The 22,604-nt window shown below is 32.4% G+C and overlaps 1 protein-coding gene across 1 annotated transcript in view; it reads left to right on the top strand.

The window, feature by feature from the left end:
- The window catches only part of LOC111683220 (xaa-Pro aminopeptidase ApepP), a 388,046-nt gene that overhangs the window by 234,304 nt on the left and 131,138 nt on the right, over positions 1–22,604 (top strand). The window lies entirely within an intron of this gene.

The following is a 22,604-nucleotide window of genomic DNA, read 5'->3' on the forward strand; positions in this document are numbered from 1 at the left end:
GTCAATAAAGTATTTTGCATATTAAGAATTCCGGTAATTTCATTGGGCTTTTCAAATTATTTTTGGAATTTATTGTTTTATTGTTAAAAGGAATAGCGAATAAACCTATTCGACTCGCGAGTTTAATTTTTTAAACTCGCGATAAGAGTTGAAAATTTAAAGAGCGTAAAATAGAACTCGCTCGTGATTCGAGTCAAAACGAGTTAATCGCGAGTTTTATAATTTTGTAAATGGAATGAATTAAAATTTATGAGGCATAATCAATTTATATTAAAATATGACATAAAAAAAATAAGTTTAACATTAAAATTATGTACGCGAATTATTTGTACGTACATTATTTGCAGCAAAGTAGTAGACACTTCGTACATACATACATAAATACATATATACATACATACGTACATACATACATACATACATACATACATACATACATACATACATACATACATACATACATACATACATACATACATACATACATACATACATACATACATACATACATACATACATACATACATACATACATACATACCTACATACATACATCATTCAACGCGTGTTTTATTATCTTCTTAATAAAATTTTCCAAACCATTTGATTCACAATCAATAATCTAACTGCCTGTTTCACAATATCGAAACAACATTTTCTTTCTTATAAATATATTGAAAACAAAAACAAAATTTTAAATTTATTTGTTGATTTCAATATATTTGTAAGAAAATGTTCTTTCGCATTTAGAGAATAAATAAAAAATAAAAAATTTTGAAAGATCACTTACATGTACATCAATATAACTACAAATAAAAACAAGTAGGAAAGTATAGTCGGGCATGGCCGACCATATGATACCCTACACCATGAGTATATTTTTACAATTTTTACTTTTATAAAATTTTTATTTTTTTCTTATATACAGAACTATTACAATGAAAGATTTTTCGATCGGTCTATACTTGGTCATAGCTCCCATACAAGGTCCCGAAAATCAGTTAAACGTGCATAATTCATTACTAAATTAAGATATCGATATTAAATTTGGTACAAGTATTGCTCATATACACAAAAATATTACTAATAATTTTTTTCCATCGGTCCATAACTGGTCATAGCTCCCATACAAGGTCCCCTTCCGAAAATAACTTAAACGCACATAACTCATTACTAAATTAAGATATCCATATAAAGTTTGGTACAAGTGTTGCTCATATAAAGAGAAGTAATGATATAGATACAGAATTCTGAAATTTTCTCTTTATATACATAATTGGACATAGCTCCCATACAAAGTCGTTTTACGAAAATCTCTTAAACGCACATTACTTAGTACCAAATAAAGCTATTGATACATAATGATACATATAAAAAGTTCTATTTCTCTTATACTAGGTCCAGCCCCAAAAAGCGCTTTAGCCGTATTTATGTTTTGAAAAATTCTAAATCCTTCACACACATGCATACATGCAAATTACTAAATTTATAATGTTCAACAAATCTTGGAATTGTAATAGATTTAACTTTTGGGATTTTTTCTATTAAAGACATGAGAAAACTACTTTCTACAAATATTTGATCAATTAGAAAAGTAATAACATAGAAGTAGCTGGTGGAGGGTATTTAAGATTCGGCACAGCCGAATATAGAACTCTAACTTGTTTTTTAATTATTTTTTTGGAATTTATTGTTTTATTGTTAAAAGGAAGAGTCATATAGTAGTACATATAGGCGAAACTGAAGCCGTTTTCAAACAAAAATTTTTATTCTCTTCACACAGACGAGCTCTGAGAGAATAAAACAAACAAACTGAGAACTTCATGCACTCACAAAACTTCAAATTTTCTTCGCAAAATTGCGAGGATATTAGCACTTATTAGTTTTTTCTTATCACTTAAACTTAATATTTATTACTTTTTGCGACACTTTTAAACAATTTAAAACCCCAAATATAATTTATATTTAATCGATCGGTATACTTTAAGGTGGGTATTGGACCAATATTTTTGTATATTACAAACATCAGCACAAACGTATAATACCCTCCCCACTATAGTGGTGTAGGGTATAAACATACACATTTAAATAAAAAGGTAGACAATATATTTCATATACTTTCCCACTTTTGCTTTGTCAGACCGTCATAAAACCTACATCACACATCCATAATTATTTCCCATATTATTGGTACTTTTTTACTACCACAACAGAACCTGTTTCTTGCACACACATTTTGCTTATTTTCGGCTCGAATTTAACTCGAATTCAACTCGTTTTCCACTCGCTCGTAAGCGAGTTGAAAAAACAAAAACATGTAAATATCGCTTACGAAGCGAATACAAAACACATAAAACTCTAATTAAAATTGTGGTCGCGCGTTTAAAACGAGCGATATAAATAAAATAGCGATCGTGAGCGATATTTTTACCTACCCTGCTTAAAATGCTTAAAGGATAAAAATGAGGCAATTTCGATATAAAAAATTAAATAAAAAATCAATAAAATATAATTATGAAATGTTTAATCAACAACATTAAAAAATATTAAATAGAGTAATAGATGAAATGATCCAAAGAATTATTAGAAAAAACGCACTGAGTGCTCTTTCAAAATCTTTAACTGCCAAAGGGAGGCGACTTGTATCCAAGGAAAACTATTGGACTCCTGATTTATCTTTTTCAAAATCTATATACGAACTACGAGGAACACTATGTTTAAATTTAGACCTCTAAATAGACCTTAGGTTGCTTGGAACCAATGTAAAGTGAACTGTCGTGTAGTATAGGAAAAATACCTAATTTAGATATTTTAAAATAGAGGTGGTTATCATACCGTAACGTCAACAAAAGTAATATTTTTCACCTAATACATACACTTATATATATTTAGAACCCAAATCAAGAATACCTATCCAGATCCAAATACGCCTACAGTATCTTATTCATGAAATAAAGAATTTAAAATATGATGTTGGAAATCAAGATTTTAGCATTTAATAGTTCTATAGTGGTATAAGGTGATGTCACCATACTTAGAGTGACTATAATGGTACTAAGTGTTAGATTTATTGAATAAGAATCAATATTATACAATTCTAAATAAAATTTACACAATACTTCACAAATAGATGTAGTTTTTGTTTATCAATACAAAATGGCCAAAAACCCGGATTATTTTTGTTATAATATAAATTTATACCTCACAAAACATTTTTTCTAGATCCAAATCCATTGATTATCTAATATATCATGTATCCAATTTAAAATTACTTATTATTTTCGAAATTTAATGAAAGAAACGATAGATTTCATGTTAAGTCAAATATTGATAAATTCTGATAGGTATATGGGATAATAAATCGGTTAAGAAATGTTCAAATTTAGTCGTTCCACTACTAAAATGTGTAAAAAAATGTTATTCTAATATATAGGAGTAATAAAAATATTAAATTATATAAAATAATGTAGCAATATTAAAAAAATGAACAAAAAACCTAAAAAAAGCAAAATACTTTATTGACCCAAAAAATTAACAATACGTTCACATTTTATCAAAAATCTCGTTTATTAATATAACGATTTTACTTTTTATGGTAGAAAATTAAAATATAAGATATTCTTTAAAAATACAACAAACAAATTGCTTTATTTTGCTAAAAATAATCGTTGGTTCACTGTACATGTAAATGGTACATATACATATTTTTATATTCAAAAATAACGAAACAAGAAAATTTCTAAATAATAAAATTTAACTCAAACTAATTTCTAGTGGTAATTTAGTTTCAAGTGTATAAAAGTTACGTTTTTTTAGATCTAGTTAAATAATAATTTCTTTTAGGGATGACTGAAAGAAATGGCTTCAGATTCCAATATGATTTGCTAAATAAATCTGAAATGATTGTCATATGCTTTGGGTATTCTAGTTTCTTTTAATGTCCTTTTTCAATCAGAAAAGCCAATTTTATATAAAATGAAAAGTGAAGTTTTTAATATATTGCAAATATATTCTTCAAATTATATAAAAATGGATGTTTTGAAGTCAAAAAGCGTATGGCAAATCAACGAATCCGATGAAAACCTATTTTCAAACATAAATGATATTTATATTGGAGTTGCTGCATATGAATCATTAACTCAGATTCGGGTCTCCGATATCTAGGGTGCTCTAAAAACTGATTTCAACAGACAGACGGACATGGCTTAATCGACTCCGCTTTCTATAAGGATTCAGAATATATATACTTTATAGGGTCGGAAAATTATATTATAGAAATTACAAACGGAATGACAAACTTATATATAAAAGGGCATGTGTAATTTTTTTTAATGTGTAATTTAGGAGTAGATCAAGTGTAGTCTCTAAATTTTTTGGTGGCAACACTGTGATGCTTGCATTGTTTGTCTTCTCAAGAGCTACGAATACTAAACGATTGGCATGACTGGTTTCATGCTGATTAAACAATAGTATGAAAAAACAAGGGAGCAAATTAAGTGTTCTAATCCAGCTGATTTTTAGAGTTTTTTTTTACTACCTTGTAGCATTTTACGTTTTGAGTGCAGTGATGGAAAAAAAATTATCCGCTCTATTAGGGTCCGGGAGTTATGGGCCTCCAAAGTTTTGATATATAATTGCATATATCTTGATCAATGATAAACGGATATGGTCGACATGGGTATCATTGGAAAGGTCTTTGAAAGAGCTTTCCATTGATATGTAACCCATTGAGAGCCAGGGTCAATTTTTATGATTTTTTCTTTTGACTTTTTTTAATAAAGTACCGTTATCTCTAAAACATACCGATATAACGGTACCTCGTCTCACATGAAAGTTTGTAGACAACATTTGGGGCTTTCCTTTGATATATGTTTGAAAGCTATAACCCATGAAATGCAGGAGTTATTTAAGTTTAAAATTTCATATTTTAGTCAATTTTATAAATCTCAAGTCCTTATTATTTTATACGGTCGATATGAGTATCAGTGGATATGTCTCAGATATACCTTTCAACTGATGTATGTTGTAACTTATATCATTAACCCATTGAGAACCAGGATCAATTTTTATATATTTTTCATTTAATTTTTTACAAAAGTACCGATATTACAAAAATAAACGATGTAAGGGTACATCATCTAACATGAAATTGTGTAGATAACAGTTGGAGCTGTTTAGGATATACGTTTAAATTCTGTAAGTTATGAAGTCCAGGAGTTTTTTAAGTTAGTTCAGAAGCTTATCTAGGTGAAATGATGAAATAAAACGTAATGACGGTGAAATTTTGTGAAACGAGAAGGTAAAGTTTGGTGAAAAGTTTTAATTGAGGAAAATAATGTAAGACTGCGCCGCAGGCGAAAAATTATTTAAAAAAATCGCGCGATTTTTTTTAAATAATTTTTCACATTTTAGTAAAATGATTGAAATATGAAAAAAGGCGGATAGTGCCGTAGGATAAAAATTTTTGGTGATATGAGTTTTTTGATAATAGCGGGTCCAAATATTCAATTGTAATAATAATTTCAATCAAATAAAAAAAATAAAGCTGTAAGTTTAGTGGTTTCTTTTTTATAAACATATATGTATGTTAAGAATTTTTCGATCTCACTCCTTATACAAACAGAATTCACCAAACAAAAGAAAATATACAACTCAATGACGCCAACAGCATCCAAACAGACAGACGGACAGAGCTTAATCAACTCCACTACCTATAAGGATCCAGAATATATATACTTTATGGGTTCGGAAAATTATATTATAGAGATTACAAACGGAATGACAAGCTTATATATACCCTTCTCACGAAGGTGAAGGGTATAAATATGAATAACTAGAAAGGCAAAATAACGAGCATGTTCATGTGATAAAAAGAATGTAAATTCTAAGAATTTGAAATTTATCACGGTCGTTTTTTCCAAAAAAATCTAATTATTTAGAAAAAGCAACAAATTATGAATGACAAATATAATACAAAAAATAATAGGTAAAACAACTTTTCTTTCAGTTTTATTTAAAATTATACAAGAAGTGTTAAAAAATTAAGGAACCAATAAAATATTTATAAATTTTAATAATTTATAAAAATATAGAAATAGGTAGGTAATATGCTTTCAAATAAAAACCAAAAAGAAAAGGTAAATATGTAAGTGAATTTTTTATTAATTTTCAAATGATAATTATAAAAAATCTTATAGTAAACGTTTACAATTCACAAAAGCAATAAATAATATTCTGACCTTTGTCATTTGACACCAATATATGTATAAATCAGGTAAATTATTACAGTTACGATGTATTTCAAAATAATTCAAATACTGAAAAATTAATAAGATACGAATTTGTGTAAAATATATTGTGAAGTTAACATTTTGCTTTAACCATAATTATTTTGAACATATTTATTAATTTTCAACGAAAGCAAAATGCGAGTATTGTAAATAAACCTTTTTAACACTTTATATTAATATTTAATTATTTACAAATAGAATGTAAAATACAGAGCAAATTCTAAAGAAAATGTATAAAGGTGTATGGAATTAAATGGAATAACAAATTCCTGTAAAAAATGGTGAAATATTTCAAAAAAGGCCAACAAGCAGCATATGCTGAATACAACACTAAAGACCTGTTAATAGCATATATTTTTTAAATTCTTTATTTAAAAAATTTATTAGTAATTTATTTTTTATTTATTTATATTTTTAGTTATAATTTTATTAATATTTTCTAAAAATTTGTTTGTTAATATTGTACTTCAATTTCTATACAATAAAATTTTATATATAAAATCAACAACTTCACGAAGTGTAATCATCTTGTCAGACGGGTCATGGGACGAGCACGAAACTAAGAACTACCCCTCCCACCTAACAGATGTCTGTTTCCCATATTGGGCGGTCTGTAAGTAACGATCTGTTGATTTGCTTCTCCTGTCACTGAGACAGGGCAATCAACAGAAAGTCCGTTTTGAATCTTTCGATTCACGCACTTAAGTGTGCAAGTCCTGAAATCCATTAAGCGTCTGCTCCAGATTGGACGGCTTGATGGTCTGTCTGCTCCCAGTGGGACGGCAGTCCTGGCAGTAGGCCAAAAATGTCAGAGAAGAAAGAATGCCCCTCGTATCCGGTCCGGGGCTTGATAATATCCGGAGACCCTATTTCCACAGCGGCGACAACGGGCTGTGATGAATCGCGAGTCTCTGGAGCAACAACAACCGCAAGTAGCCGGCCCAAGCTGGGTTCTTGTAAACCAAAACCGCCCACTAAACCTTCGGGTGTGGGTATAGGTCCCAGCGCACAGTGGTATAGGAAAAAAAGAGGGAAACAATTCGGTAACTTCTAAACGGTTAATCCGATTTTAATGAAATTTGGTACGCACAAAGCGGAGGTGTTGTCGAGTTTAGGTTTTGAATTTCGGCAAACCAGGGGCCCGGCGGGGGGTCCTCAAATTAGGACACCTCGGATATGTTAAATTTTTAAAACGATCCTATTTCTTCATTTGAGTTCCGATTTAAAAAAATTTCGTATATGGAATCTCCTAATCGAGCACTATAAAAAATGCAGCAGTAAATTATCTCTTATAGTTTAGGAGATATTCGCATTTAAAAATTAAAATTTTAAAATTTTTACCGTCCTTACTTTAGTTTTTTGATAATAGCGGGTCCAAATATTCGCGATTTTCGCCATTTTTTTATTCGCTTAACAACAAGTTTATATATCAAGCAGTGAAAGAATTATGTAAAAATCATGACTGAGTCCAAAGTTATAGGCATTTTAATTTAAAATATTAAAAAAGGCGATTTTCTGCCATTTTTTTGGGGAAAAAAGTATCTTTTCCTTTTTAAGTTATCTAAAAAGTTTCTAAGAAGATGTATATAGAATTTATACTTTTTGAAAAGCTGACTTTACATAAAATACGATAAATGAAACAAAACCTAAAAATGTTTGATACCGAGGGGACCAGGTCCATCCAAAAAAACCCTATTTTTTATGGAAAATTCAATTTTGAGCAAAAATTCTCAAATCGCATAGTCGATATTAAATTATAGTGACCTGTTTTATATGACCCAATATGTTCTTAATCATTTTGTAACGGGTTTCGATAACCCCGCCCCTGGTATGGATATAATAGGCAAAAAAACAAAAAATCCCATTTTTGGGATTTTTTAAAACTTTTTTGGGAATTCCAGGATTTCTAATAAGAAAATCTGATTCTATCTTCTGATCCTGTTTTATCTACTATAAGGAAACGTTGGATTTGCTACAAAACGTTAGCATTTGAAAATATTCATCAATTTGAAGATTTACTTTATCTTTTAGATATGGACTACTGTGATACCGATTATTTTACAAAATTATATTAATTTATAAAAAAATAAATAAAGACTATTTTTATATAAAATAAATACTTGTTAATTTTTTTAGGGATAAAGAATAATAGATTAATCGTAAAAAGTGGCTGTAAAAATTCATAAAAATTTAGGTAGTAAAACATGCCTAACAAATGTATGGATGAAAATAATAGTACTAGGTAAATTCTCTAAAAGTTGTTGAGTTTTCCCTAATTAATTTGTCACTTAATAACATTAGGTAGGCATGTTATATATCAATGGAAAGGTAATTTTGTCTATATAATTTTTGAAAATTAAAAAATTTGCGGAATACTTAAAAAAAAATTAAAAAATGTTTTTTATTCAGTTTTTGCGAAGATACAAATTTTTCAAATTGCAATAAAAATTTTATTTATGAATATTTTTTGATGAAATTTTACAGTTAGATAGATTTTTTTTACTTAAAATCCAGATTTCTTATTAGAAATCCCGGAATTCTCAAAAAAGTTTTAAAAATCCCAAAAATGGTATTTTTTGGTTTTTTGACTATTATATCCATACCTGGGGCGGGGTTATCGAAACCCGTTACAAAATGATTAAGAACATATTGGGTCATATAAAACAGGTCACTATAATTTGAAATCGACTATGCAATTTGAGAATTTTGCTCAAAATTGAATTTTCCATAAAAAATAGGGTTTTTTGGATGGACCTGGTCCCCTCGGTATCAAACATTTTTAGGTTTTGTTTCATTTATCGTATTTTATGTAAAGTCAGCTTTCCAAAAATTATAAATTCTATATACATCTTCTTAGAAACTTTTTAGATAACTTAAAAAGAAAAAGTTATTTTTTCCCAAAAAAATGGCAGAAAATCGCCTTTTTTAATTTTTTAAATTAAAATGCCTATAACTTTGGACTCAGTCATGATTTTTACATAATTCTTTCACTGCTTTATATATAAACTTGTTGTTTAGCGAATAAAAAAATGGCGAAAATCGGGAATAGTTGGACCCGCTATTATCAAAAAACTAAAGTAAGGACGGTAAAAATTTTAAAATTTTAATTTTCAAATGCCAATAATTTACTGCTACGACATTTTTTATAGTGCTCGATTAGGAGATTCTATATACGAAATTTTTTTTAAATCGGAACTCAAATGAAGAAATAGGATCGTTTTAAAAATTTAACATAGCCGAATTGTTCTAATTTGAGGACTCCCGCCGGACCCCTGGTTGGCCTATAAGGTCCAAAATCAAAACGTAAACTCGACAACACCTCCTCTTTGTGCATACCAAATCGGATTAACCGTTTAGAAATTACCGAATTTTATTTATTTATTTATTTATTTATTTTCGGTGTCACATACAACAAGGTGTAAATGTTTACAATAATAATATTAATAATACAAAACATATATAAGGTAAATAATTATTTAAGACAACAAAAATAAAATAAAATTATTAGTATTATTAGGTTAGGTACAAGAGGCATAAATATAAAGTGTAATAATAGTTAGTATGAATGAAGAAAAAAGTTTAACTAAAAAACTCTATCAATTTACGTTTAAATAGCATTGCATTGCGAATGGCTTGGATATTAGAGGGTAGAGAGTTCCAAAGACGAGTAGAGCTTATTAAGAACTGCCAATCTGAGATTAAAGAACGATGCCTTGGTAAGATCAGTTTCAGTCCTCGGTTCGATCTTGCAAATCTAAGACGATTGAACAGATAGATTGGTTCCTTAGTGTAAATGACTTTATGCAATAGACTCAGAGATCTGATATTCATCAGGTCACTTATATTAACACCGTATAGTGATTTAGAGTAAGTAGACGTACCTTCATATCTTTTTAGGCAGTATACATAACGGAGAACAGCATTATACGCAACATTTATCCTATTAGCGCTTACAGTATCGCTATACGCAAAAATTTCACAACCGTATAAGAGTTTTGGTATTACATAGCTTTTAGCAAGAAGTTCACGAATATGTGTTGGGGTTAAGTGTTGAGTGGGATATAATGTTCTCAGCATTGTAAACACGCAACCAGTGACTACATTTATATGTGAGTTCCATTTTAGTTCCTTGTTAAAGGTTATGCCCAAGTTCTTAGCTGATTGAACTATACCAATTTGTTCACTTCCTAAGGTGATCGAATTATCATTAAGGATCGCATCAATATGTGTGCTTTGTGATTTTTTTGACATAATGATACACTTAGATTTTTTTGGATTAAGTTGTAGTGAATTAGCAGATGCCCATTTAGATATAATTTCTAAATCCTGATTAAGTTTTGAAATGCATTCACTTATAAGGTTCTTTTGGCAGCTTAGATATAATTGAACATCATCCGCATACATGTGAATGCAGCAGTGTAACAGTTGCAACGGCAGATCATTGATATATAAGGAAAACAATAAGGGTCCAAGTATTGAGCCCTGTGGAACACCATTTCTTACGGGTAATGGAGTTGATAAATTCTTATCTACACTTACGGATTGATATCGTTGAGACAAATAGGAGGACATTAAAGATGTAGCAGAGTTAGAGAAATGAAAAAGATACCCCAGTTTACGGCTAAGAATTTCGTGGTTAACGCAGTCAAAAGCTTTAGAGTGATCAAGCAGGACGAGGAATGTAATAAGATTATTATCAATATTTGATCTTATATCGTCAGAAACATTAATTAAGGCAGTAACACAGCTATGATTAGATCTAAACCCAGATTGGTATACACTTAGCAGTGAGTTATCATATATATATTTAGTAATTTGTGTGTGTAAAATGCGTTCAAAAACCTTTGATAGATATGGTAATATAGCTATGGGACGATATTCATTGGTAGACTTTGGTACTGGTATTATTTTAGCGTATTTCCAACAACTAGGATAAATGCTCGTGGTAATAATTGTATTAAATATGTGAGTAATATGGCTTAGCAGAAATGGAAGGATGAGCTTAAGAAATATAGGGTGTAAGTTATCTAATCCTACAGCGTTAGATTTAACCGACATACAACACGATACCACATCGGGAACTGTTATGCAATCAAATGCGAATTGACGTTGAGGTAACATAGTGGAGTTGTTGTAGAGTTGCCTGGTTGCAGAGTTATCAAAAGAAGGTGGTTTTAAATTGGTTTCATTAGTAAACTGCTGATTAAGATTTTCGATATCAACATCTTTGGCGACAGATGTTTTTTTAGGTCCAATACCAATTTCCTGTATTATTTGCCATCTTTTCTTGGAGTCAACTGCCGATTTAAATCGATTAGCGTAAAAGATTGATTTACATTTTCTTATGTGTTTATTTACAATTTGACGACATGTCGCGACAACGACGATATTCATCATGAAGTTCTATCGTGCGGAATCTTTTCCAACGTGCATATACTTCATTCCGTTTCTTAATTAGGCCTTTAACTGTGTTGTTAAACCAATTGAAGTTTGTTTTAATGGGTCGACTAGTACGAAGCGGAACGGTATTTTCAAATATTCTGTGTAAGTTTTCGTTTAGAAATCAATCTGGTCATCTGGTGAGGTCATGTAGTATAAATCATTCCAGTTCGTAGTAAATACAAGATCACGTAATGTGTAAAGATCAGTGTTACGAAAATCACGATAAGTATGGGGACTACTGTTTTGTTGTAATCCAAAGTCATAACACAAAAATATAAGGTCATGTTTCGAAAAGCAGGATGCACTAATTTGATCAAACAAATGAACATTTTCCATATTGGTAACGATGAAAATATCACGTAGACTGGCGTTAGTAGCAGTAAAATGTGTAGGATTTTGGTTGTTAACTATGAATAATCCTATGCTCATTAATGAGTTTTTCAAACCAGAATTCACCAATGTATTCAAATTAAAATCACTGGCGATTATAACGTCGGCATATTGTATTGTTAATGATTCCAGAAGTTCTAGAAAATCATCGTAACAAATGTTTTTATTTGGTCGATATACACAGCCTAGGAGGAGTTTTTTATTGCAATTAGTGATTTCAATGAGTATATGTTCAATCTTATCATTCACTGCTGATTGGGTTATTCGTTTATATGTGATATGTTTTTTAATGTATATTGCAACACCGCCACCGCATGATAATCTGTCATTTCTTATTAATCTAAAGCCATTGACAGCAAAAAGACTATCTGGAAGTATTATATTGAACCATATTTCGGATATACAGATAACATCAACTTTCGAGTCCTCAAACATGTATTTAAATTCATCCATTTTGTTAACTAGGCTTTGGGCGTTTAAGTGGCATATATTAAGTCCATTACGTTGTTTCGTTAGTATTCTAATCAAGTTTCTAGTACAGTCATTGGAACTAAACCCTTCATTATCCGTTAATGACATGAGAATAAGTTAAAAGGCAATGCATATTAATTAGTCGAGTATATAAATTGGTTTGCGAGATAGAGTTTATATAAAAACATATAACATAAATAGTAAAAATATGTAATGGTATATAAAATGTAAATAATTGAATAGCATTTTTCGAACTTTGAAAGATACAAATAGATTTATTGTGATTGGTTTTCTGCATCAGGAAAAAGCTGCCTAAGTTCATTAATATCATCAATGCGTATAGGTTCTTCAGCTGCGGATACTTTAATATTGACGAGGCCACGTAAAGAGAAGGCTGAATATATACGATTTTTCTTCCGTAATTCGATTGCAGCTTGTAGTATTTTAAAGTTGGAGGAAGTAAGATTCTCGTTTATAAATATTTTCCTATTCAGATTTCCATGCGATTCAAAACCGATATGATGTAAACACATTGGGCTTTGAGATTTCTTTCTGAATAAGGCTAACGATTTTAACACAAAGTTCTTATCATAAGGTGAAAATAATTTAACGAGTATAACCGCATCTGGTGAGTTTTGTTCCTTATTATTTTTATTTTGCAGACGGAAGATTGATTTATAGGCTGTAGTGTGATTGGTTTTCTGCATCAGGAAAAAGCTGCCTAAGTTCATTAATATCATCAATGCGTATAGGTTCTTCAGCTGCGGATACTTTAATATTGACGAGGCCACATAAAGAGAAGGCTGAATATATACGATTTTTCTTCCGTAATTCGATCGCAGCTTGTAGTATTTTAAAGTTGGAGGAAGTACGATTCTCGTTTATAAATATTTTCCTATTCAGATTTCCATGCGATTCAAAGCCGATATGATGTAAACACATTGGGCTTTGAGATTTCTTTCTGAACAAGGCTAACGATTTTAACACAAAGTTCTTATCATAAGGTGAAAATAATTTAACGAGTATAACCGCATCTGGTGAGTTTTGTTCCTTATTATTTTTATTTTGCAGACGGAAGATTGATTTATAGGCTGGAGTAGATATATTCAAGGCATAACATATGTTATCAAAGATGCCATTAAGATTCTCATCATTTCTGAATGGTATACCATTAATGCGAAGATCACAGGAAACTGTTAAATTTTCTTGTTTTTGCATTTGAGATTTAAGTGTCTTTATTTCAGTTTTAAGCAATTTAATTTCTGAATACACTGTTTCGAGTTCAGTAACTCTCTCATTTACAATATGCATTTCACTCATTATATCGACAATACGATTATCTATCTCATTTAAGAGTCTATTTTCAGTGTTATTAATTTTGTTTTCAATTTCTCTTAATTTCTCATTCACTTGAGATATGATTCTATTTTCTGCATCTTTAATTGAGGATTCTAGTTTGGTAGTTATCTGTTGATATTGTTTGTCAAAACGTGTATCAAGTAAATGCATAAGACGAGTAGGAAAGAGGCAAAGGCGCGAACAATTGTTTCCCTCTTTTTTTTTCCTATACCACTGTGCAGCGGTGAGGTACATCTGCCTGTCGTGGCGAGTACCTCTGTAGCCGCAAGAGCAGCACTTGCTGATTCAAAGTCAGCTCAATCCCTGTTTTCGGATGACAACAAGGTCTCCCAAGTGCCCTGTGCAAATGTGGAATCGTCGACCCTGATGTCGGATTCCTCTGCTGCACCTCCCTCTACATTGGAAAAGTCGTCGAACTCGTTGTCGGGCTCTTCCAATGTATCCCTAGACTCTTCCCCCAGGTACAAAACACCTTCTAGAAGGGCTTTTGTTCATCGGCGGGCCGCCGAGCGCATCGTTGAGCGTCATGGCGCCAAACCCAACGATGTTTTAACGAGAGATGAGAAATCGTCCCTTGATTGGGCGAAAAGCCTCTTGGCTATACTAAAGGGCTCCAATCCTCCAGTTGCCTAAACGGCAACGATCTGAGGAGGAGACCCTTTCTTCTATGCCGAACGACCAGCCGACTAAACGTCAAAAGCAGGCGCAAACCATCGTCATCAATTCAGCGAAGTGGGTAGAAACCCACTGGTAAGGGCTATTGTTGACCTAAGCAACAGCGACGGAGCCATCTCCCAGGATAAATGGGGGACTATCCGTCAGAAGGTGGTAGGCGTGTACTGGAAGATCCTAAAGGAGAATCCAGGACCCGCCCCCCAAAACGATGATGCTGGTTGGTTCCAGGGTCACATTAAGCTGCTAGCATGTTCAAATGAGCGCTCTGCGCTACTGCTCAAGCTAGACTATTCAGTCCCTTGGGGAAGTGTGGCCAGGTGCAAGGTTGGACGTGATCCCGGTAAGCGAAATTCCTCGCAGACCGAGATCTATTGCCACTATCCCAACTGCGATGGGAAATGTCAGAAAGGAGACTGTTGTCCTTAATAAGGAAACGTTGGCGCCATTGCGTAAATGCGGAGGCAAAGTTTACTATGGTTTTGAGCTAGAGGCTCCGCCCAAGGTAGCAAATGAAAAGGCCGACGATCCCGCTGGTTCTGAGTGCCAGGAAGACTCCCAGTCTACCACAGGTATAATGGGTGATCTTCTTGGCAATCTGAAGTTAGCGGAGGATGGAGACAGTTCACAGGATTCCGATCCTGAGGACGTCGACGTCACTGTGTACGATCCTGATCTTGGAGATGGAGAAGGTAACCCAGATTAACATTCACCACTCCATCAGCTGCTTTGCTCCTTAGCTGCTATATGGCGCATGACCATGGTGACCAACCGCCAAACGACCTGGTCAGAAAATTAATGCGCGAAGCAAATAGGCGTCACGTTCCTGCGATCATCGGCGCTGACGCAAATGCTCATCACGGTGTCTGGTGCAGTCTTTATATTAGAATTTAATATGTCAGTCGTTAACAGAGGTTCAGAACCTACATTTGTTGTGACAAACAGAAAGGAAGTTTTGGATATTACAGCTATTAGTACAAACTACATAGAACTGATCAAAGAGTGGAATGTCTCTAATGACTGCTCCTTCTCTGATCACCGCTACCTGGACTTCGACATAGTGGTCCAGGTCAAAGTTTCAAAACCCTTTCTAAATAGTAGGAAAACAAATTGGGAGAGGCACAAAGCTGGCTGCAAATTGGATTGCTAGTTCTCTGAGTGTTGCCACGAAGAGAGCTTGCAAACTATCTAGTGGCCTGAAAAAGGACAAACCACCGTGGTAAAGTCCTGACATAGCGAGCATAAGAAGGACATGTCGCCGGTCATTTAACGAGGCTAAGAGATCAGGTAACTGGTTCCTTTATAAGGCAAACGTTAATAGATTTAAAAAATTAGTTCGGAATGCGAAACGGAACTCGTGGAGGGTTTTCTGTAGCAATATCGAAAGCTCTTCCGAAACCAGTCGTCTCCGTAAAATTTTGTCAAAGTCCCCTTCTGTTCCTAGCTATATACAGAAAATGGATGGGAGCTGGACTTCAGGTAGTCAGGAGACTTTAGAGCTTCTCCTTAATACTCACTTCCCTGGTTGTATCCCAATTAGTGATTTGACTAGTTTCTCTCCAACTTCAATGCGTACTGTAACACACGTGCCTATTTATGATGACATTATCCGATCACTTTCCTGGTTGTATCCCAATTAGTGATTCGACTAGTTTCTCTCCAACTTCAACACACGTGCCTATTGATGATGACATTATCCGATGGGCAATTAAAAGCTTTGATCCTTACAAAGCGCCCGGCCCTGATGGTATTATTCCTGCAGATCTTCAACACAATATAGATCTTTTAGTTCCTTGGCTGCGGAACTTATACACAGCCTGCCTCTCTTGGTCATACATTCCTATTCAATGGACCAAGTGCAATGTGATTTTTATTCCCAAGGGGGTAAAACTTCACACACTAAGGCAAAAGATTACAGACCAATATGTCTGGCATCATTTATGCTGAAAACATTAGAAAGGATAACAGATATCCACATAAGGACCTCGGTAGATAAATCCTTCCTCTCTGACTCTCAACATGCTTATACGAAGGGCAAATCTGTTGAGACGGCTCTTCATACTCTAGTTGGTCATACTGAAAAATCCATGGGGTGGAAATTATTCACTGGTTGCTTTTCTTGACATAGAACGGACCTACGGGCAGGGCTTGGTAGGTCCGTTGTGGGCTTTGTCGAGAATCTTCTCTCAAATAGGATCATTGAATCCTCCCTAGGAGATTCAGTAATCTCTATAAAAGCTTTAAGAGTTACTTCACAAGGGGGAGTACTATCTCCACTCTTATGGAACATGGCTATAAATGATATTCTGGTAAAACTAGACTGTCTTGGCTATAAAACAGTCGCCTATGCTGATGACGTTCCGGAAGCGGTGTCAGGAGATCATCTCGAAACCATATCTCATAGGCTAGAACAAGCACTAAGGATCATCAGCTCGTGGTGCGTCGAATGTGGTCTTAGTGTAAATTCTAGTAAATCGGAACTTGTGCTATTCTCTAACAAATACAAGATTCCTTTATTTCCTCTTCCTTGCCTAAACGGCGAAGTATTAAATCTCTCGGACAGCGCTAAATATCTGGGCGTTATCTTTGATAAGAAGTTATCTTGGAGTACAAACGTACTCTCTAGGGCATCTAAAGCCATTACGGCACTATATTTTGTAGGAAGGCCATAGGAACATGCTGGGGCATTAATCCAATGAATGTTCACTGGCTCTTTGAGGCAGTTATTAAACCTATTATGCTTTACGGGGTTGTTGTCTGGTGGCAGGCGCTTGAAAAGGCTTCACTCAGACAACAACTGGAAAAAGTAATGAGATCAACTGCGCTTCTTATCACAGGCGCTCTCAGAACAACTCCTTCGAAGGCGTTGTTCACTATGCTCAACTGGCTCTCGGTCGATCTCCTTGCAAGGAAATTGGCTATGTCAACTGCGGCCAGATTGAGTGTAACTGGCAAGTGGAAACAATGCTCCATAGGCCATGCTAGGATTATAGATCATATACCGAATAATCAGTACATTGTTGATTATTGTATTCCGGTACCGCCTCTAGTGAGAAAGTTCCAATATTATATCTCTTCGGAGTCTGAAGAATCTCTCCTTCCGCCAAATAATTGCTTCCAAGGGTATACAGACGGATCCAAGACGACGAAAGAAGTTGGTGGTGACATTATCATTGAGGAATTTGGAACGAAGATCTCCTTCCGACTTAATGATGAATGTAGTATCCTTCAGGCTGAAATATCGGCGATAAGGAGGACAGTACCTTAGCCAGTTGTACTATCGGATAATCAACAGGGATATCAGAATTTATACTGATAGTCAAACTACCATCAAATCCCTAACTGGTGTGTTCTCCACATCCAAAATTGTCCATGAATGCCGGACGTCTCCCTAATTTGGGTAAAGGGACATGGGATTTCGTATGGCAATGGTATTGCTGACACCTTGGCAAGAGCTGGAACTATGCTTAGTAGAATGGATATAGATCAGTTCTGCGGCATACCACTACTTGCAATTAAGAGGCAAATCAGTGAAAACTGCCTCTGCATCGCTCGCGACAAATGGTCGCGTGAACACACGTGCTCATTATGTAGAGCACTGTGGCCACAAATGGATCCTCACAGGTCTAAATATCTTCTTGGTCTCCAAAGACCGCAGTTAGGTAGGCTGATATCGATAATAACATGGAAACCATGCTAGACGCATTGGTCTCCCTTTCAACGATTATTGTAGAAGTTGTCAAAACGAGGACGAAGAAGAGACTATCACTCATCTTCTCTGCGGTTGTCCTGCTTTGGCAGAGGCCCGTTTCGGACGCTTGGATCGACCTATTTTGATGATCTAATTTTTTTACACATCATTTCATTAATTTTTGCCGATATTGCATTGTTGAAATACTACGTATACGTATACTCAAAACATATTTATATTTTTACTAGCTTTTTGTACCCGACGTTGCCCGGGATTTTACAAATTAACAACAAATTAATAAAAATATCAATACTTCAGATTTCGGATTTTTAATACATTTCTCCTTAAAAGCATTATTTAAACTCATCAAAGCATTTGAAAAGGTACTGCACTAAAAATTTAAAAGCTAAAACCAAAATATATTTCCTTAAGGAGCCTTCACACGATCACCCTTTATGTACGTAAAATCTAATGAGAAAGTAAGATGAAATTTCATCCGTATTTAAAAAAAGATAATAAAAGACGTATGATTTATGCTTTCTGTTTTTATACGATTGGTATAAAACAATAACAAAGTGAGGTTTCAACTTTTTCACTTTTTTAAGTTTACATAAAAATACATCCCAGATCTAATACGACGAAAAAAGACATACGAATGTTAAATTTTCCATCAGTATTTTACTCGATGTAGTAAGGTTTTATTACATATCGTGTTTAGACGATCGCATCCGTATCCTTCTACATGAAATTTTGACAGTTCATATTACTTGTGTGCCCGTGTAAAAGGGGGTTTAGAATAAATAGTATTCATTGACGTGGAGAGAAAAGTGTGTACTAAGTAATTTTTCCCTTCTGATTTATGTTTTAAAAAATGCCTATTAATGCATTCCAAGACAGTCTTGAAGTGTTTGGTTCAAATTTCAAAATTCACACAAATTCAAAACCTTTATATCATTTTAAGATTATCTGTAAATTTTCAGTGAATATGGGGGTTAGTTTCTTAATTAAAAAAATTAATAATTTTACCGCGTTCTGTTTTTCGTCCCTTTTTGATTTTTTTGGATAATGATATAACCAATTGAAACTTCTAAGTAGAGAAACATTTCTGTTTTTTAATGTCGGCCCAGCCATTTAGGTGTGGACCTTATGAATAACACGAAACCCTCTTTTTACCCATTTTAATTTACTTTTTCTAAAATATATCTTTTTACTGATTACAGCAAAATACTTCTTAAGTATTTCCATATTTCCGAAAAAGTACCTAAACTACACATAATTACCCGTTAAGTTTTAATTACCTAAATGCCAATTTCACACCCCCAACTTTCGCAACGAACCTTTCCCAATACATATGTATTTCTGACACTTTAAAAGCTAGATCGAAAGTATTTAGCTTTAGAGCAGACAAAAATAATACTTTTGACCGTTTTTCATCATTTCTCCAATTTTTACCCGTTTGGACCAAACTTTCACAACGGAAATTTCCTAATTAAAATTTCTTATGCTATGTATACACGGTTGTTAAATCTTACAACGTAGGTAGTAAAATGTGCAGAAAAATATCACTGTCACCTTACAAATTTACAAATATTACACTTACAAATATTGCAAAAAATTGTAAGTTTAGACGATTGTTAGATATTTTCTGAACATTTTAAATCGAAATAATTTAGCTTTAGAATATACAAAAATTCGTTTTCAAGCACAAAAGTACCGATTTTCCCAATTTTTCGCCCATTTTCCCAATTTTTGATACCAGTTTTGTTCTAACTTTCAGAACGCAACTTTGCTAATTAAGTTTTTATGCCCAAAAGTACCAATTTTCGCCATTTTTGTCGTTTTTACCTTTTATTTACCCCTTCTAGTCCGATTTTCGAATATGAATACATTAAGTATGTGTTTACTAATACATAAAGATTTCCCATAAGTATTTTGTGAAATTTTTGGAAAACAAATTAATTCAAAGTACTAAAAACAATAAAATACTTAGTTATTTAAATACAGTGTTCATAAGTTTTACACTAACCTTGAAGACACTGTTGAATTTCGGGAATCTTTTGACCCAAGCCCCCCTTCAAAAAATTACTTTAATGTCCATAATTCAATTAAAAAACTAGTTCCATAGTGAAATTCAGCATAAATACCTTTTTTCTAACCGTAAATTCATGCTCCAAATTTTATGAGGATCGCCTCAAACAAGAAGCTTGGTAGAAGCCACCATTTAAAGCATATTTCAGAAAATTAGTTTTTTAACAATAAATTGTTTAAATATATCGGAGGTGAGGTACAAATCAAGTCAAATGCTTTATTATGAAAACTAAATCATAATTTCATACTTAGTATTTTTAGATATCCGATAGTATCTATCCCTATTTATTGCCCTTTTTGATTTTGATATTTCAGATTGTAAGTTAATATAGTCATCTTAAGTGTAAATAATTACTCAATGAATAATGTAATTCGATTTAAAAATAGGCCGAAATGTTTTAAATTTTACGGTCCTGCTTATTTTTTAATCAAAAATTATTAGAATTCTCTTATTCAAAATGAAATCCTGAAATTCCCCGGGATTTCATTTTTCATTAAAAATCCCGGTTTTCGGTACTTTCAAATCCCGGGATTTTCGGGAATTTCCGTTTGGCATCCCTTGTTGCAATACATTACGATTACTACTTTTGTCATTCTCTGATATGTGGAATACAGTAATAATAAAATTAATATTGGTTTTGGCTTCGTTAACCTGTTGAAAATATTTGTAATATTTAAAGAGTTTTGACATTTCTTGTTTATGAATATAAGCTTAAACTTTTGGCATAAACGTTAAAAATGTTTTATAGGCTTAAATATATTATACGCACAACTCTCCGATCTTGAAAAAATTTATACCACTTATAAAGCTTTCAATTCTATAAAAGAATTTTTTATATAGAGTCTTTTGATAAAAGTGCCGTAAATCCATCTATATAACGGTACCGATAAATATTAAGAAAATTGTAGAAAAGATTTCAAGCTTTCAATAGATGTATAGATATGTATTAATATCTTAATTAATTGGTATGATATTTATGTTTAAAAATACTAAAATATGTAAAATGAGACTGTGACAAAAAAATTCTTTAATTATTTAAAAAAGTGAAAAATTATTTGAAAAAATCCGTGCGATTTCTTTCAAATAATTTTTCGACTGCGGCGCTATCTTCCAATTTTCGAAAGTTTACCCATAAAATTTTCAATAGTTTTGGGTTTATAAATATTTCATTCCAAACAAAATTAAAAACAACGCTACATACTCATTCCGAATGTTTACTCAGAAAAATCACAATTTACTCAGTACCTTCTGAATTGAATTTTTGATATATCAGAACTTTTATTAACAAAGGCTAATATAAAAAGCACAGTTTGTATTAACCCTTATCAATGGGATAATAAATTACATTCTATTATATATCGTTAAAAAGGTATTTTGATGTAAATTTTGCCTTATTCCAACTACAATATCGTCTATATTTATTAAGATACTAGCTAATATCCGGTAATCAAAAAAATTATTTATGTAGTTACTAAATTATATATTTTTAAAGGTTTATTATAATTTCTCTTGGTGACAATATATTTCATTTAAATTTTCAAATAATACATTAATGATCTATTTATTTCTTACATGCTAAAATTTAATATATACTTTTATTCTTAAAGAATAATTCTTATTCTAATGCCTTGGGATATACAATATATTTTGTTTTACCTTCTTGTATAAATAAAAAAACCCACTTAACGATTTTAAAAATTTTAACCACAATAGTTTTCCAGATTAACAATATGTTACATATGAGAGATGTTCGCCTATTTCTATCTATCTATGAAAAATTTGAATTATATAACAGTTTTAAGATATACGAATTTCGTATTTAATTCATATAAGTAGGAGTTGCCAAGCCCCTCATTGAAAATCCGCCCGTTATTTTCTAAATGTTCACATGAATGTCAAAGTTATTCATATAAAATTTGAAGATTCTAGATCTAATAGTTTCTTAGATATACGATTTTTCTATTTAAATCATGTTGGGGCTGTTCAGATGAATATTAAAGTAATTTATGCAAATTTAAGACTCTAACTGTTATACTTTCCAAGATTAACGAATTTTTGTATTTAATTTATATGGGAGGTGCCAAGCTCCCTAAAGCTATGTATACACGGTTGTCAGATCTACCAACGTTGTCAGAAAAATGTTCAGAAAATGTCTAAAAACCGTGTAAACTTACAATTTCTGTCTTGCAACGTTGTTAGA

The sequence above is a fragment of the Lucilia cuprina genome, chromosome 4 (assembly GCF_022045245.1).
Source record: "Lucilia cuprina isolate Lc7/37 chromosome 4, ASM2204524v1, whole genome shotgun sequence".
NCBI lineage: Eukaryota > Metazoa > Arthropoda > Insecta > Diptera > Calliphoridae > Lucilia > Lucilia cuprina.